Source organism: Trachypithecus francoisi, unplaced genomic scaffold, assembly GCF_009764315.1.
Source record: "Trachypithecus francoisi isolate TF-2019V2 unplaced genomic scaffold, Tfra_2.0 Lachesis_group10, whole genome shotgun sequence".
Classification (NCBI taxonomy): domain Eukaryota; kingdom Metazoa; phylum Chordata; class Mammalia; order Primates; family Cercopithecidae; genus Trachypithecus; species Trachypithecus francoisi.
Window position 1 is genome coordinate 47,061,110 of NW_022681455.1, and position 17,676 is coordinate 47,078,785.

A 17,676-nucleotide genomic window follows, 5' to 3' on the forward strand; every position below is an offset into this window, starting at 1 on the left:
TGGGTGACAGAGCGAGACTCCATCTCAAAGAAATAAAAATAAAAATAAAACCTATTTAGAGTTATTCTTTTACGATAAGAATATAGTCAAGTATTATTTGTGTAATTCAAAAATAACCTTCATTGAAAAACCAATTACATTAGCCCTTTATGAAAGAAAAACTGCTATAGTGAAGTGGTGTGGCTTGGCTTTCTGAAGTATGAGAAAACATGGTTTAAGCAAACTGCACATGATAGAGTTGCTCCTTTCAAAACGAGTCGGCCTGGCCCTGAAGCCCCCGTACTTTTACTGACCTCCTTCCTAACGCTGACTACAGACTCCTTCCCCCTCAGTCCTGGGTGGGAGGCTGCAGCCTACATTTTACATTTCTAAGGTCATCCCTTGCCCTTTGGATCGACTCTCCTGGAGCTGAGCGAATACCCAGGGCTCCTCCTGCAACTGGGATGCAGCCTCTTCCTTCTTCAACCCGACCACAGCAATGGCCGCCTGGCCCTGAAATGCTCTTGGAAAGAGCAGCAGCTCAGTAGCTCATGAATGCATTGGTTTTTATAGTATTTTCTGGCTTAAGGATGAGAGAACTTGTTTGGGAAAAAAAAAAAAAAAGGTCTGTTATAAAGAAAATCCTAAAGGATCCCAGCTAGTTAGTTGCTCGATACTCCATCTCCTTTAACATAGTCTCATTAACTGGACCAACAGTGTGCACAACAGTCTTGACTGGACGTACTTTACCTTCCCAACATACATATCACAGCTACGCAAAAGAAAAGCAGGCAAAGAGGATCGTAAGTGGAAGATGTCTTAAGAGAAGTGATTTAGGAGCCCCTGATCTCTTGCTACAAAGGGAGACAGAGCGACAGACTGTAGTAGGAGAAATGTCTGTTACCTGTCCAGCACTGCGGTCCCCGGCTGGCTCCTGCTCTGATCAGATGCCTAAAAGCTTCCCAGTTTCCACTATGGGGCCATTTGTCCTGCGGCCTCCTGGGCAGGGGGCCTCACGCCCAGTGAAGGGAGAACCAAGCAAGACTCATTTCGTGTTTTCAGGCAGGACTGGCAGCTCCGCTCTCACGCTCAGCCTCACTGAGGCCTCCCCCAGCTATGATCCTCCCAGCCTCACAGAGTCATCCCTGAGAGCCGCGCTGCTGTTTTAAAAACAAAAAGTGATTTCCTGGCCCTCTTCCCCGGATGGCGTGTGCAATTTCCCTCACGCCCATGGGAAGTCCTTCAGAACCTTCTTATCTGGAAACCTCTCCACCAAGTGGACAGACTTGTTTAGTCAATGCCCCTAGTTCTCACTTTCCTTTCTCCAAAGAAAAAAATCAGAAAAGCAAAACCAGAGCAAACCAAACATAGGTTAGAGCTAATGAGAGGTACAAGTTGCCTGGTTTCAACTTAAAAGATGACCACTAAATTAGATTGTAATTTCAGAGTGGAAGGAAAATTAAGATAAGCGATGAATTCTTTGTCTTTAGCAGTGCCAAGAAAGCAGAGAATAAAAGAATCCGCAGAAGAGAAGAGATCTAAAGAAGTTGTTTAGTCCTCCCCCATGGGAGGGCTGTACCTCAAAAATGCCACATTGGAGGGATGTCCAGTTCTCCTAGGTTTCCAGGGAAACTCCGTGAGTATTTGTGTATCAAACTATAAATTTAGCGGTACTTAAAATACCACTCAGTAACACGGATATTTAAAGATAATGAGATATATGGTAAAGGCCTGGTTGGCAGGCTGCATTCAGGTTGTTGGGTTTAAAGATGATATAGTCAGCTCATTTTTGAACTGGAAGTGACCCCACTGATCCTCATTTTACAAGAGAGGAAACTGAGGCCCAAGGAGAAACCTTCCCAAGGTCAGAACACAGATGGAGAATGCTGTTTGACTCTCTACTCTGGAGCTCTGCCCACAGAAAATTTGATGAATGGCCTGGAATCGGCATTGGAAATAAATGCTTCAGGTGAGTCGAATGCAGGTAGTCCCAAGAGTAACTTCAGAGAATTCCTCATAGTGTCAAAGAAAGGACTCTGGAGTCAGACTGTAGGAATTGACGCTTTAGTCCCACCAATTTTATGTGGCCACGTACACATTACTTGTCCCTATTGAGATTCAATATTGTTTTGTTTTTAGACAGAGTCTCACTCTGTTGCCCAGGCTAGAGTCCAGTGGTGTGATCTTGGCACACTGCAACCTCTTCCTCCTGGGTTCAAGCGATTCTTACACATTACTTGACCCTATTGAGATTCAATGTTGTTTTGTTTTTAGATGGAGTCTCGCTCTGTCACCCAGGCTAGAGTCCAGTGGCGCGATCTTGGCTCGCTGCAACCTCTTCCTCCCGGGTTCAAGCGATTCTCTTGCCCCAGGCTTCCAAGTAGCTGGGACTATAGGTGCCTACCAGCACATCTGGCTAATTTCTGTATTTTTTTTTTTAATAGAGACGGGGTCTCTCCATGTTGGCCAGGCTGGTCTCAAACTTCTGACCTCAGGTAATCCCCTGACTCAGCCTCCCAAAGTGCTGGGATTACAGGCATGAGCCACTGCTCCTGGCCCCGAGATTCAGTTTTATTATGTGTGAAAGTGGGATGATAATAGTACTGAGTTTACAGACTCTGCTGAAACTGAAGAGGAAGAGTTTAGTAACTGTTCATTGTTCTCTGGAGCCCTGGGCTCCAGTGCCTCGAAGTTCATCCTCTCTCCCCTCCAGCTGTCTTCCCTTCTTGTCATGCTATCAGACTAGGGCAAGTCAGCAACCACCAGCGGGACTTAGGCTTGAGACCAGAGTATTTGGGCAAGAAGAGGATGAACTTCAAAATGTTATTATTCCACTTCTAGATACTGATTCTCAACTGTAGTCTATAGCTTGGATTGGATACACCCTGACTTAAGAAACAGCCTCCTGAGAGACACAGTTCCTGGGCAAATGCTGCCTGTTTTCCTGCTTGTGTTTTGGTTGTTGGGTGCAGCAGGCTCTCTAATATGGAATGGGCGTTGTCAAAGTGGCTGTCCCTTTCCTTCTCTGAGGAGCAATTCTTCTCGCCCACAGTTCCCTGCTTGTTGTTAGGAACACTGTGTGCTCGCTGCGCACACGTTACAATGAAAACAAAAGCAAATAAAAAATGGAACCACCATATGGCCTCAGCAGCAACCCAGTATGAACTGTGGATGGAGAGACCCTGCCCTGTCGTAGCTACGGCTGGAATTGATTGTCACAGAGGCCGTTTTCCCGAATTCTAAAACGTTGGTGTTGGTGGCTGAACCCAAACTTCTTCAACCAAACTGCAAATGTAGTCAGAATAATTCACCAGTCAGGTTATCTATGTTTCTTAATATGAAATATCTCTCATGACTGTAAGGTACAGTCTCATTAGAGACAAAGCTCCTACTTTCTCATGAAGAAATTTCAGCACCAAATAAATACGTATTTTCCAGCATGTTCCCAGCTGTTTCACTTCTGCCCTTCTTTCACTCTGCCCTTCTCCTTTCTTCACACAGGTAACATTTAGTCTCCTTTTAAGTTCCAAGTGTTATTTCTTCCAAGGACTCTCCTATTTCTCCCAGTCTGAGCCAAATATTTCTTTTCCCTGATCCCACACTGCCAGATGCATGTCTTTTTGAAGTTACCACACTGCATTCAAACAAAATCCATTTGTTTGAATGGAGCACCTTGAAGGCAGACACTGGTCTCATTTATGTTATGCCCAGCTCCTATTATAGTGCTGGTATATAGTGGGTTATCAATAAAAGCCAGTGAAATTAAACTCTCCATTTCATTTTCCATTCCTGGTCCCTCCTCTTAACATAAGAGTGTCTCATAGCTCAGTCTTTGAAACCCTTCTCTGTTGACACTTATTTCCCAGGTGATCTCTACTAGTTTTGGCTTAAATCTTTTTGCTGATGACTTCCAAATGTCTATCTCTATCACAGACCTCTCACCTGAATTCCTGACTCATGTAATCAACTGCCTACTTGATATCTCCATTCAGTTGTTCAGTAGGCCCTCCAACAGAACATGTCCCAAACTAAACTCCCAATCATCCCTCCCAAACTAGCTATACCACCAGTCTCTCCCATATTAGCAAAGGGCATCTCCATCCTTCCATTTACCCAGATCAAAACCCTGAGAGTCATCTTTGAGTCCTCCCTTGCACACTTTACATTTAATTTGCCATCAAATCTTGTTAGCTCTATTTTCAAAATATATGCATAATCTGGCACTTCTTACCCCTTCTGCTGCTGTCATTCTCAACCAAGCCATCACTGTCTCTTGACTGGATAATTACCAGTGTCTTCCCTATCTCTGTGCATCTCCTCTTGCCCTTTATAGTCTGTTTTGAAAACTGCAGCTAGAATGGTCTTTATAAAATACAAGTTATATAAAGTCCACCTGTGCTCAACTCATCTCCTGCAGTCAGAGCACAAGTCCTTTCAACAGCCAGTGAGACCTACATGATCTGCACCACCTTCTGTCCCCATTGTTCATGCTGTTGCAGGCACACTGGCCTTCTTGCAGACCTGGCAGTCTTGCATTTCAGGGTCTTCATACTTGCTGTTCTCTCTGCCTTCCAGGGATGCTCTTTGTACAGATTTCCTCAAGACTCACTCCATCACCTCATTCTCACTTTTGCCCCAATATTGCTGTCTTAGTGAGGCCTTCATTGATAGCCATGTCTTACATTTCATCCCTCCACATCCCCCCAACTTGCTTTAGTTTTCCATATCATCTCTGATACACTATATTACACTTTTAAATTTTGCTGGATGTATCCACCTTGCATCCCTGCACTAGAAGGTAAGCTCCCAAGTTGAGTGCAGTGGCTCATGCCTGTAATCCCAGCACTTTGGGAGGCTGAGGCAGGTGGATCACTTGAGGTCACGAGTTCGAAACCAGCCTGGCCAACATGGTGAAACCCTATCTCTACTAAAAAATACAAAAATTAGCAGGGAGTGTTTGTCGGTGCCTGTAATCCCAGCTACTCAGGTGGCTGAGGCAGAAGAATCGCTTGAATCTGAGAGGCAGAGGTTGCAGTGAGCCAAGATTGCGCCATTGCACTCCAGCCTGGGCGACAAGAGCAAAACTCTATTGCCTGCTTAACTCATTCATTGCAGGGGAGTATTTGAAAGTGCAATGCACAAGTGAAGTTATTAATGCCACAGCCCTGGCCAGCATAGCTAAAGTATATATTAGTTCAACTTGCGAAATTCTCCTAACTCCACATCTTGGCAGGGTAAGCCCTGCTTTTATAAATTTTCTCTTATTTTTTAATCCATAACCAGATGTTGGTAACCCTTTTGACCCAAGGTCAGCTCTCTTTTGGTATTTCTACATTGAGGCCAAGAAAGTTCTCCTTTGGCACTGACCTGTCCTTATGCAAGGAAGGAACTGGCAAATAACTGGGCAGTTTCATAGTATACAAATGGTCTTATTCTTATCTCGGGTGTGTATATTTTGGCAGAGCCTCCACTAATGGAATTGGTCATATTTGTGCTTAGCTGCAGCCACTCAGATTTTATTTGCACTTACTGCTACTGCACCCTTTCCACCAATAGACAGTGTTATTACGCCTTCTTTGTATATGTGTCTCTCAGATATTGATGTTGTTTTGCTATGGAAGATTGCAAAGTTTCCATCTTTTGAGCCAGCTGGACACAGTTGACAGCTCCCTTCCAGCACTTCTTATGACTCCAGTGATGGCCCCAGCTTCTGCCAGAAATCCAAGTCACCCTCCAAGTGGGACCCTTTTCTGGACTCTATTCCTAGCACTACCCCCTCTGCCATCTCCTGGAAGAGGGAGAGACAGCACCTCTGGTGAGGGGGGACAGTGAGGATTTGAGGTATGGTTCATTGAGGTGTCATCCACACTTCTCTCTTGACCCTTATTGATCTATTCTTGGTGAGTGCTGACCACCAATGGCCTGTGAGCCATCCACAGCCTTCATATTCCACTTTCAATTCTTAGAGATGACATGCTGTCTACGTAGCAGGAAGTCATTTCTGATCCCCATGGCGTGACATATGTCAACCACATGCCTCAGCTGTGATGCACAGAATTTCAGTCATCGACTTGTCATTGACTCTTCCTCCCTCAGTCCCCTCCAACCCAGTCCCATGGAAAAGAGCAGGTATTTGAGGACATGGCATTCTTTCTTGTCTTGGCCTAGGAGGGAATCTATTTAGAAGGAAGCTACACTTTTCCTCTCAATGTACACATGTCATTTTGTCCATGTACGCTGGGCAGTCACTCCTGTTTTAACCTCTGCTTCTTTACCGTGCATCCTGGGTGCAGGCGCTCTGCACTGGTGGGTACTGTATATTGCAGTAACAGCGAGGTTGATCTGCAAACATCAGGCAGAATCCTAGCTTGGGACTGCAAAGCCCTGTCCTTACAACACCATCTCCCATCCAAATTCCATCATTCTATGCTATTTTCAGTGCTTCAGCTTTTCCTTTGACTCCCAAAAAAGTTTCCCTCATTTTTACCTCTGATCGTAGAGATAATTTCCTCAGAATTTATCAAGGCAATTAGTGAATGTCACAATGCCAAAACCACTAGACAAATATGTACTAAGGGTCATCCACACCAGGAGAAAATCAGAATCAAATAATGTTAGAGCAAAGGGTGGGTGGGGGGTGCAGCTGGTGATCATTTGTTCCAAATATCTAGTATTAAAGTTGAAAGGCTTAACCAAGGTCACAAGCAGCATTAGTGTCAGAGACAGACTTAGAATTTAGATCTTCTGTCTCTGCATCCCATGCTGTTACCTTATGCTCTGGTGACCCCCAGCTCCCACCAACACATGCATTCCCATCCCCAATTTTCTGGTAGAAGAAATAGTGGTTCTAAGTAGAATAAGGACACATGGAGGTAAAGTCCTGTTACACCTCTGTACTGACGAGAACAATAAAAAATCTGTCAGCATTTATCCCCTCTTTATGTAGTTAACACAAATAACACATCTGATGCAAGCCAGCAACAGAATTTCCTTGTTAACATCATTATCACAGAAGTAGACCAGCAACGGTTAAGCAGTCTCTTTTCCATCCACAACCCCCAAGTCCCATCCACTCACCTAGGTCCCAGCTTTCACAGAGTACTCAGAACAACATCATAACAGGTGATAAAGACCTGAAACCTCCTTCTCAGACAACACCCATAGACAAAGCTTTGTCATCAACAAGTCAACAAGCAAGCTTTACTGCAGAAGGTTCTCGTTGTACCTCCCTAGGCCAGAATTAGGCTCACATCATGCCAAATAGCTGTATTGCCCTCCTGAGACAGAAGTGTAGTCTATGCTCTGGCTAAAATGCTTCAATTTGATTTTTACCTAATTTTACCCAGGGAGATACTGAAAAGTGGGGTGACAACCACAGGAACATTTGAGGGGATGGAAGAACTGACCCAAGTCAGATGGGGGTTTCAGAACGAAGCATAAACCAAATGCCTGCTGTGAATCCTGGTCTATCAGAATTCTAGATAAAATTGCTTTACCCCAGCTTGTGGAAGTTCAGAGCCCACCTCAGGGTACCTGGGAATTCCTAAGGATTTTTTTTTTTTTTTTTTTTTGAAGCGGAGTCTCGCTCTGTCGCCCGGACTGGAGTGCAGTGGCCGGATCTCAGCTCACTGCAAGCTCCGCCTCCCGGGTTTACGCCATTCTCCTGCCTCAGCCTCCCGAGTAGCTGGGACTACAGGCGCCCGCCACCTCGCCCGGCTAGTTTTTGTATTTTTAGTAGAGACGGGGTTTCACTGTGTTAGCCAGGATGGTCTCGATCTCCTGACCTCGTGATCCGCCCGTCTCGGCCTCCCAAAGTTCTGGGATTACAGGCTTGAGCCACCGCGCCCGGCCAATTCCTAAGGATTTTTATATTCTCCTGGCCCGGTCAACCCATAGAACTGCCAGATTCCTAGTATGTTGTGTCTGTGTGGCTCTAGATTGGTACAAAAGAAAAACAGCCCTTTTTTGAATTTCACCACACACCCAGTAAACGTGAACCTAAAGTTTGGGAGGAAAGGAGTGACTAAAGTCATATTTACAACCAGAAAAATAACCAAGTTGTGATTGGAAGGGTGGATGTTATGATTCTATTAGGATATTTTGACCACCTCTTTGCTGAGCGTTCCACAGACTCCCACCTTCTCTAGTGCCAGCTACCCACCATCTCGCTGACCTCTCTTCCCTTCTTCCCTGTAATCTCCACTCTTCTCCCGTTGGCTCCTCTATCTATGGGGGTAACAAACATATTCCACCCCTCACTTTATGCATGAGACCTCCACTGTCTTAGAGGTCTGAGTCTCAATTGCTTTCTAGGTGTTTATCACAGTATTTTTCTAAAGACAGTTTCTTCCCAAGGAGGACTATTAAGATATCCCTTTCTCTTACCTCTAAATTGGGACAATTTCACAGGTACAGGTTCGGTAGTTATCCATATACCTAATATCTAAGATGAAGCAGTGATTTCTGAGCAGAGAAAGAGGCAATATTAAACTTGGGTTAAACTTGTAGTCTTTTCCTTGAGATGTTTGGCTCATGACTTAGAGCAAGAAATGACACTCTAAACAAATTAGCTCAATGTTTTCAGGGCCTATATTCTTCTTATTGTTTTTTTATTATCATTATTATTATTTTATTTATTTATTTATTTATTTATTTATTTATTTATTTTGAGATGGGGTTTCACTCTTGTGGCCTAGGCTAGACTGCAGTAGCACCATCTTGGGTCTGTGCAACCTCCGCTTCCTGGGTTCAAGCGATTCTCCTGTCTCAGCCTGTGGAGTAGCTAGAATTACAGGCACTCACCACCATACCCAGCTAATTTTTGTTTTTTTGTTTTTTTTGAGACGGAATCTCGCTCTGTCGCCCAGGGTGGAGTGCAGTGACCGGATCTCAGCTCACTGCAAGCTCTGCCTCCCGGGTTTACGCCATTCTCCTGCCTCAGCCTTCTGAGTAGCTGGGACTACAGGCGCCCGCCACCTCGCCCAGCTAGTTTTTTTTTTAGTAGAGATGGGGTTTCACTATGTTGACCAGGTTGGTCTCGAACTCCTGACCTCAGGTGATCCACCCACCTCGGCCTCCCAAGTGCCGAGATCACAGGCGTGAGCCACCGCACCCAGCCTCCAGGGCCTATATTCTTTCATGGAAGAATGTTAAGTAGTTCTCTTTAACATATTAGAATACAGCTTTTAACTGAAAGTGTAGCGAATGGCACCATAGTATGAAAAATAAGATGCCAGGTGACATCAGAAGCATAAATTGTCACTTCTGTAGCAGGATTTGGAAAGCAACAGAAAAACCTGTTTATCTGCACCTCATTCCTTAAAATTACACTTTTAGAGACAAATTACTTTAAGTGAAGAAACTGCCCCTACTCTGACTCAAATATCTTTGGAATGTTGAGATATTGTTCATTTCCATTTCCAGTGAGTTCCATATTAGTGTGAATTAATTTAAACCAGCAGTTAAAGATTTAACATGAACGGCAGTAGAGATAACAGGAGGATAATGAGTGTAGAAAGAAGTGGGAAATGGTGTGGGGATGGTATTTCAGACAGCAGTTATTTATAGGCTGGCATGCAGCTTGCATGTAAAAATCATTCTGCCCATTATCAGTGGAACTGTTATGGCCACATAACCTGGCAATCCTATTATTTATGTTAGTTTTCTCACTCCTTGAAAGGGCCATTTCACACTTTCTCTTCTCTCCTCAGTCTTAGCAGTACCCTTGCCTCACATTTCATTGTAAAAACAGTCAACTAAATGAAACATTTGGCTGTGTGTGGCATCTCTCGCCTGTAATCCCAGCAGTTTGGAGGCTGAGGCAGGCGGATCCCTTGAGCCCAGGAGTTTGAAACCAGCCTGGGCAACACGGTGTGACCCCATCTCTACAAAACAATACAAAAATTAGCCGGACATAGTGGTGCACACCTGTAGTCCCACCTACCAGGGAGGCTGAGGTGGGAGGATCACTTAAGCCTGGGAAGTCAAGGCTGCAGTGAGTCATGATCACACCACTGCACCCCAGCATGGGCAACAGAGGGAAACACTGTTTTAAAAAAAATAATAAACATTCATCTTTTTACATAAAAACTTTCAATCTTCTTGCACCTGCCCTACCCATTCTGGCCTTCTTTCTAGTTTGAGAGGATGATAAGGCTTGCCCCTTCTTCCACTGGGCTCTTGGTGCTGTCCCCTCTTACTTCCTCAGCATCATCAGCACACAGACATAGGGTATCTCTCTGACATTATGTCTTTCTCTTCCCCCTCATTTACTGCAACATTTTTCTGTTCCCCTTCACAGCTCTTAACTAAAGAGCCAAATACCTAGATTTCATCTCCACCTCTTTAACCTCTCTCTCCAGCCTCAAAATCAGTCAAATCAATCTCCCCTCCCTACTTCTGCATCACAGCTGCTCTCAGGGAGCTCCCCCAGTCTCCTGGTTGCTATAACCAACGGTTCATTAGCTGTTCTCACCTCCCTTAACTTGGTAGCACCATTTGACATAGTTGGCCACTTCTACCTTCTTATAAACCACAAGACATATTCTGTGTCTTCTGTGACACTCACTCTCCTCCTGCCCTGGCAGTCCCTCCTCTCGGTCTCCTTAAGTAGGTGTGCCTAAGACTTGGCCCAGGGGCCCACTGTCCTCTTTCGCCTGTGCTTTCTTCCAGGGTGTCACACTTGAAAGAACCTTCATGATTGAAGGCAAAATAAAAAACATTTTTAGTCACATGAAGACTGGGAGGGTCTGTATCTCACTGACTCTCACTAAAAGAATGACTAACGCCTGTAATCCCAGCTACTCGGGAGGCTGAGGCAGGAGAATCGCTTGAACCGGGGAGGCAGAAGTTGCAGTGAGTCGAGATCGTGCCATTGCACTCCAGCCTGGGTGACAAAGTAAGACTCCGCCTCAAAAAAAAAAAAAAAAAAAGACTAACACAGAATCAAAATTTTTTTTTTTTGCCATGAACTTCTTTGTCCATTTGGTGAAGGCTGTGCAAGCCTTCTCAGAATAATGTTTGTAAATGCACAAAACAGAATATATAAGATAACAAATGAAAACAATTATATTGAAATACAGTTAAAACAATGTGATTTAGTAGGCATATTTTTTACCATGCAAGTTTCTGGATCCCTCTGAATTTTGTTCATGTGCAGTACGTACATGAACCTATTTAAGAAAGATCAAACTGAACACTCAAGAATTGATCATTTAAAAATCATTTTTTGACCATGAGTTTTAAAAATTATTAGTTAGAAGTGACTAATGTGGAGGTGAGGTTATAAAAGAAAAAACAAACTAAAATGCTAGGTAACTGCTAAAAGGAACATAGTAGGTGTTCAATCAGTGCTTTTAAAATAAGTAAGTAAATCAAGGACAGATTTTGTTTTACTTCTTATCTCTTTTCACCTGGTAGGATATATACTGTTAGGTGAATCCAGTATACCCCAAAGCAAAGTCACAGCGTGGTTGTGGTTGCTACTATATCCACACAAGGGTTTTCTGTGCACATTAATGCCCCCGCAGCCCCTTGTTTGTTAACAGGGGTACAGGATTCCCCCATGTCACAATCTTGGCCATAGTGAAAATAATTTCTGAGGAAGAGCTAGAAATTCCCAGTACATAATAGATGCTCAATAATTATAACACCTACAATAGAAGGGCGACATCGCTAGGTCAGTATCACCTTCTGGTCAACCAGAGATGAGTCATCCATGTGGTGAAAATCACCACCCTCAAGCATGCATCCCACCTCCCCACAGAGTCACTGCTCCTGGGCTCCTGTTTGATGGTTAATAATCGCATCCCTATACTAAGACTTCGCAATTCCTCTGAGGGATGATGTATTCTTTTTCAAACGCCCTTTCAAGAATACATAATATGTCATGCACAATGACAACGTTTGCTTGAGAAAGAAATCTGAAAAAAAGACTGGGCGGCGCCAGTGTCTATGAAAAACAATGGTTCTGAAATGCATCGCCAAGAAGGGGCCAAAAATAAGATCATTGAGGAGAAGCACAAAGTTGGAGGCAGCAGTGATGGGAATGGAAAACAAAGCATATATGAAAATTAATCAAACTTTCTGAAGTTCAACTCCTTAGGGAGAAGGAAGAATGTGCCTCTTAAAAACGTAGAGACGTGGAATGCTGCAAAACCACAGAGCTTGTGAGTGAGCTTAGGGGAACTAAATATTAACTTGATAGTTAGCAAGGTCTTGGTATCTAAGAGCACCACTTTTATGTGACCTGTAGTGAATCATTTTTAAAGAAAATACAAGGATAAATAATTTCCAGATGGTACACATATAGCTCAGTAAAGTAACTCCTGTTCAAAACAACTTGCTTGTTTTAATACTGGAGAAAAGCACTAGCTATTCACTTCAAGTTGTTTGCCCCTAAATCCACTGAATTCTCTGTCTCCCCAGGTCCAAGTCATGGATATGCCATTACTTTGGTACCCTCTTTATTCACTGGTCTGTTCCGTCTCACACCACAATGGCAAACCCAGAGAGATGGACCGACCTAGTTGGCCTGGTGATCAGGTTGCTACTACTGAAGGTGAGTTGCGCTGCTTTCTAGCCTGAGCTTTCTATTTTAGGAATTTAAAGGGTAAGAGATTGAAGATAAAGGTGTTCACAGTGGCTGCTACTGCAATTCAAAATGGTCTAGCATTGTACAGATTGTCATCGGGCCTCATGGAAATTACTCAGCCCTCCACAGCTCCCATGGCCTATCTCAGCACAATGAGGGGGTCCACGTTTCCAAGTTCAAGACCTTTCATAACTACATCACCTTCTATTTATCAGAGTCTGCCTCTCAGGACCACTAAACTATTTTTGGATCTGAAGCACAGTACACAAAACATAGCTACATATCAACAATTACACAATTATTCCAGACCCAGAGCCCTTAGTTTTGCCTCGTCTGACCTGGAATATTAAGGGAGGGAAAACCACATCTATTTTTAGTTTCTTCCGGAATTCCTCAAATTGTTCGCTTTTCAATTTTGTTGAAAGCCATTAAGATCTAGACTTTGTGTTTTACCCAGCAATATGTGAACCCTTTACGGCACATCTCTGTCTGGGACTCTTCATTTGAACCTTCTGGGCTCTCACTAAATATGGGCAATCTTATGAGTGACCTCTTGCCCCTGAGTCACCTGAATCCACTAATGTCTCTCTGTCTCTCAAAAACACACACACACACACATGCATGCACACTCCTATGCCACACACACACTCACACTTCTGTACATAAAATTAGAGAGCAGCCAGCACACATAATTCTGGACCATGGAGATAACTAGCAGAGTTGACACTTGGACAAGATCTTTTATTAACTTTCCCTTCCTTTATATGAGGACATTATTTTCAGCAACAAGCCTTATTTGCTTGACTAATTCTTTCGATTTAAAGCAATTGACTAAAAAAGGAAACATTCTACTTTATGCTACTACTAAAATTCAGTGAAATGTTAAGTGTGAACTAAAATTCGTACATGCCAAATAATAATAGTATGCCTTGAAGATTGCACTCTGCACTGTTTTAAACTTTAAACAAAAATAAAAACTCTGTAAGGTCCCGTAGAATGACAGAATTAAAGCTACACATGTTCAGTTTCTTTACAACCACCATGCTAACATTGCGTGTTTTGAATCTACTGTTCAAATGCAGGGATGTGTTATTCTGCAGAGGCTGGAGAGACTTCAGGCAAACTCAAACAGTCCCAAACCCTTAGAAACTTACTCTTGGAACAAACATGTGTAGCTGAGTTCCTCTGTGTCATGAGCTGCTATATAAATGAGAGTTTTCTGAATTACCTTCTCTGTAGAACACTATTTATTAAAAGGTAAGTAATAAAAGTACATTAATTAGCAGCTTATATTACTGAAACTCACCGGTAATGGTAGCAATTGTTAAGAACTTAGACCTTCAATAGATTTTTTAGGAAAAATACTTCATCGCTGACATTGTTTGGGATCACCATGATATGGTGATAGTTCTTTTTTTTTTTGAGACGGGGTCTTGCTGTGTTGCCCAGGCTGGAGTGCAGTAGTGTGATCTTGGCTCACTGCAACCTCTGCCTCCCAGGTTCAAGCGATTATTCCACTTCAACCTCCTGAGTAGCTGAGACTATGGGCACGTGCCACAATGCCCGGCTAATTTTTTGTATCTTTAGTAGAGACAGGGTTTCACTGTGTTAGCCAGGATGGTTTGATCTCTTGACCTCGTGATCCGCCCACCTCGACCTCCCAAAGTGCTGAGATTACAGGCGTGAGCCACTGAGCCCGACCAATAATCCTTAAAAATGCTTTAGCAAACTATCACAAGAAGAGAAAACCAAACACCGCATGTTCTCACTCATAGGTGGGAACTGAACAATGAGATCACTTGGACTCGGGAAGGGGAACATCACACACTGGGGCCTATCATGGGGAGGGGGGAGGAGGGAGGGATTGCATTGGGGAGTTATACATGATATAAACGTCATGCACATGTACCCTAGAACTTAAAGTATAATAAAAAAAAATAATAAAAAAATAAAAAAAAATAAAAAAATAAAAAAATAAAAAAATAAAAAAAAAAATGCTTTAGTCAGTTTTATTGTTAATTTCAAATTCTCTACAGACAATGCACCACCTTATTGCCTGCACTTGAGGGAAACCCCCCACCACTTCACCCTGGTGTCACGGATTCCAGAGTGTCTCTTGTGAGCTCTTCATGCAAGCACAGGAGACCTTCATTCAGAGGTGCCTCATTCTCTCTTCATTAGCCTAATTTATTTTATCTGAGAGCAGTACTTTTAGGGGTACAGACCCAAAGAGGGTAGAGGAAGAATTTGCCACTACCAAATAAAAGTGGAGAGAGAGCTCATATTAAAGTAAGGCTATGTGAATCCGATTCACTAAGGCATTTCCCAGCTTCTCCAGAGGAAGCTAATCTTGCCTTTCTCCTTTTCCCCAAGTCCCTCACCTGCTCCTGAATTCAACTCCATCTGGAAACATCTCCCTGACCCAGAGGAAGGAAGGGCTGCACGGATGTCTGTCAGTGCGGTTCCAAGCCCCCAGGGCCACCTGAAAAAAACAAGTGTGTTGTGTGGTACTGACCTGGAGTGAGAAGGAAAACAAGCTTTGACTCCACTTGACCCTGAAGGAAGGAAGCAGGAAGCCATGTAGGGGGACTGGGTAAAGCTGTCCGGAACGAGGTGTCCTATTACCGCCTGACCCTCTCCCTAATCAGGAATGCAGAATGAATGGCTCCAGCCGAGAAAGCAGAGCAACTGCAGCAGTTTCCACACCTATCTCAAAATTGGAGAACTTGCCTTGCACAGGAAACAATCCTTATGGCTCCTACTGTTTACGCCACCCTAAGTACAGTGTGTCGGAGCCTGCTCAGTCTTCACAACACCGCATTCTGTCCTCATCCCCATTTTACAGATGAGGAAAATCAGTCTCAGAGGGGTTGAGTTGGTCAGGATGGAACCCAGAGCTGCACCATGCCTAAGGTCTTCCTCCCTGGGATGGGTGCTGGCTGGGGCTTGAATACTCCCATGCCTCTATCACCTGTAGATTCTAAAGCATTAACCTTCAGACTTTGTGGTTTTGCTGTTGTTCATATGGTGCTGAGGTCCTTGCTGTATCTTCTCTATCTTTTCTTCCAGATCTGCCTGCCATACCTGACTTCCTCAAAATATCCCTTCATGTGAAAGCATTATGAGAAAGGGTAAATCTAACTGTCTGCTATATTAGTGGCAGTAGGTGGGTTTATATCACACATGCTAGGAAACTGCTTTAATCTTTCGACATCTCTCTTTTTCCAAATCATGCACACCTTCATTCCATCATCAAACATTTATTGAAAATCTACATGCCAGACACTGTTCTAGGCCCTGGTGATAAGAAGTAATGAAAACAACTGTCCCCTAGGAGTCTGCACTCTAGTTGGGGGAGGTGCTGGCTAGCCTCTGTGTACCCTCCAGGTCCATCTTCACCCTTCTCTGTGCCCCAAGAGGCTAACCCAGCACTCTGCTGTGCCTTGTCTTCTGGGAGGGTGATGGAAGGTAGGGAGAGTGGGAGATCCCAGCGGGACGTTGTAGTATGGAAGCACAGGAGAACCTGGCATTTTCTCCCCCCAACTCCTGGCAGGCAGCAGTTTTGGCAGTGGTTGTGTTCCTCCCCTCTAGCCACAGATCCTGGGGAATTCCCCTCTCCCACAGTCACAGATCTTGGCAGGTTCCTCTGACACCTCCCTTACCTCCCCACCCTTCTTGACCCTTTTTGCTTAATGAGATGCAACCCATGGCTGCTCGATGCTGCCAGTTCTATGTTGACTTAACTGCTCTTACCTCTTCTGTTACCCTTTGAAAATGTCACTTCTTTTCTGCCAGGACCTTGACTGATAACAGAAATATAGACAATAAACAAGTGAGTTATATGTCTGATGAGCAAAAATGCTATGAAGAACATGAAGCAAGGTACAGGAAATAAGGACTCTGTGTGTGTGTGTGTGTGTTGATGGGGTGGCATCAAGCCCATCTTTCTCCCATGTCACTGAAATTGCCCTTATGATGCTTACCTCATGTTTTCCCAACCCCTCACTCTCTCAGATTTCATGCCATTGGGTTTTCTACTAAATCTTTTATTTTCTTATCTTAGTAAGCAGAGCAGTTCAGGTCAATTGTGGCTCTTTCCTTAAAATGTGTACCTCAGTCCTCCCAACCATTCGCCACCATTCTAGTTGCAAGGCAACACAGTGGTCCCCCATTATCCGAGGGGGATACATTCCAAGGCCCACAGCGGATGCCTGAAATCATTGATAGTACTAAACCCCATATATGCCATGTTTTTTTATATGCATACATACCTATGATAAAGTTTAATTTATAAATTAGGCACAGTTAAGAGATTAACAACAATAACTAACAATAAAATAGAGCAGTTATATAATATGCCAGCATCACTAATCTTGCGCTTTGGGGCAATTGTTAAGTCAGATAAAAGTCACTTGAACATAGGTGCTGCAATACATACCCTGACAGTAGATTTCATAACTGAGAAAGCTACTAAGTGACTAATGGACAGAAATATGCTGGACAAAGTGATGATTCACGTTCCAGGTAAGGCAGAATGAACAGCATGAGATTTCATCATGCTATTCAGAATGGCATGTAATTTAAAACTTATAAATTGTTTTTTTCTGGAATTTTCCATTTAATATTTACAGACCCCAGTTGGCCATGGGTGACTGAAACCACAGAAAGCAAGACTGCTAATAAGTTGGGGGTTGGGGACTACTGATTCAGAGTTATCAATACCAGAAATGTTTCCAATTACATGTAACTTGTGAATAAACATGATTTATAGTTTAATTTTAGTGTTTGGGGAAAATGTACATTCTTTAATTCTGGAAAGCCTGCAGAACGAATTCCAGTGTTCATTCTGAAAAGTCTTTGCTAGAAAAATAACATTCCGGGCGCCTTCTACAGCAGTATCCTCCCTTCCCCTTCCTTTCTGCTGGCCTCAGACACTACCATCTAGCATCTCATAAGCAGCAAATCAGAGCTGACTGTGGTGTCTTCCTTCTAAACTCTTCTAACCCTTGATAAACACCGTTGACTGACAAATAGCACTTGTCTATTTCTGTATTTTTTGGCTCTGTCAATCATCTTGGAAGTCATTGAGAATGAGAAGCTTTGGG

General features: G+C 43.5%; 1 protein-coding gene across 7 annotated transcripts in view; it reads right to left on the minus strand.

Moving 5' to 3' along the window:
• The window catches only part of ADGRF5 (adhesion G protein-coupled receptor F5), a 103,831-nt gene that overhangs the window by 69,084 nt on the left and 17,071 nt on the right, over positions 1-17,676 (minus strand). For 2 of the 7 annotated variants that reach the window (XM_033217390.1, XM_033217384.1), the window contains exon 1: positions 884-1,198. The exons of 2 other annotated variants lie outside the window; for them this stretch is intronic. The gene's annotated coding sequence lies outside the window, so the exon portion shown is untranslated. Of the gene's footprint in view, positions 1-883; positions 1,201-17,676 lie in introns of those variants that run through there. 3 more of the 7 variants (XM_033217387.1, XM_033217386.1, XM_033217388.1) reach the window with 3 other exon arrangements.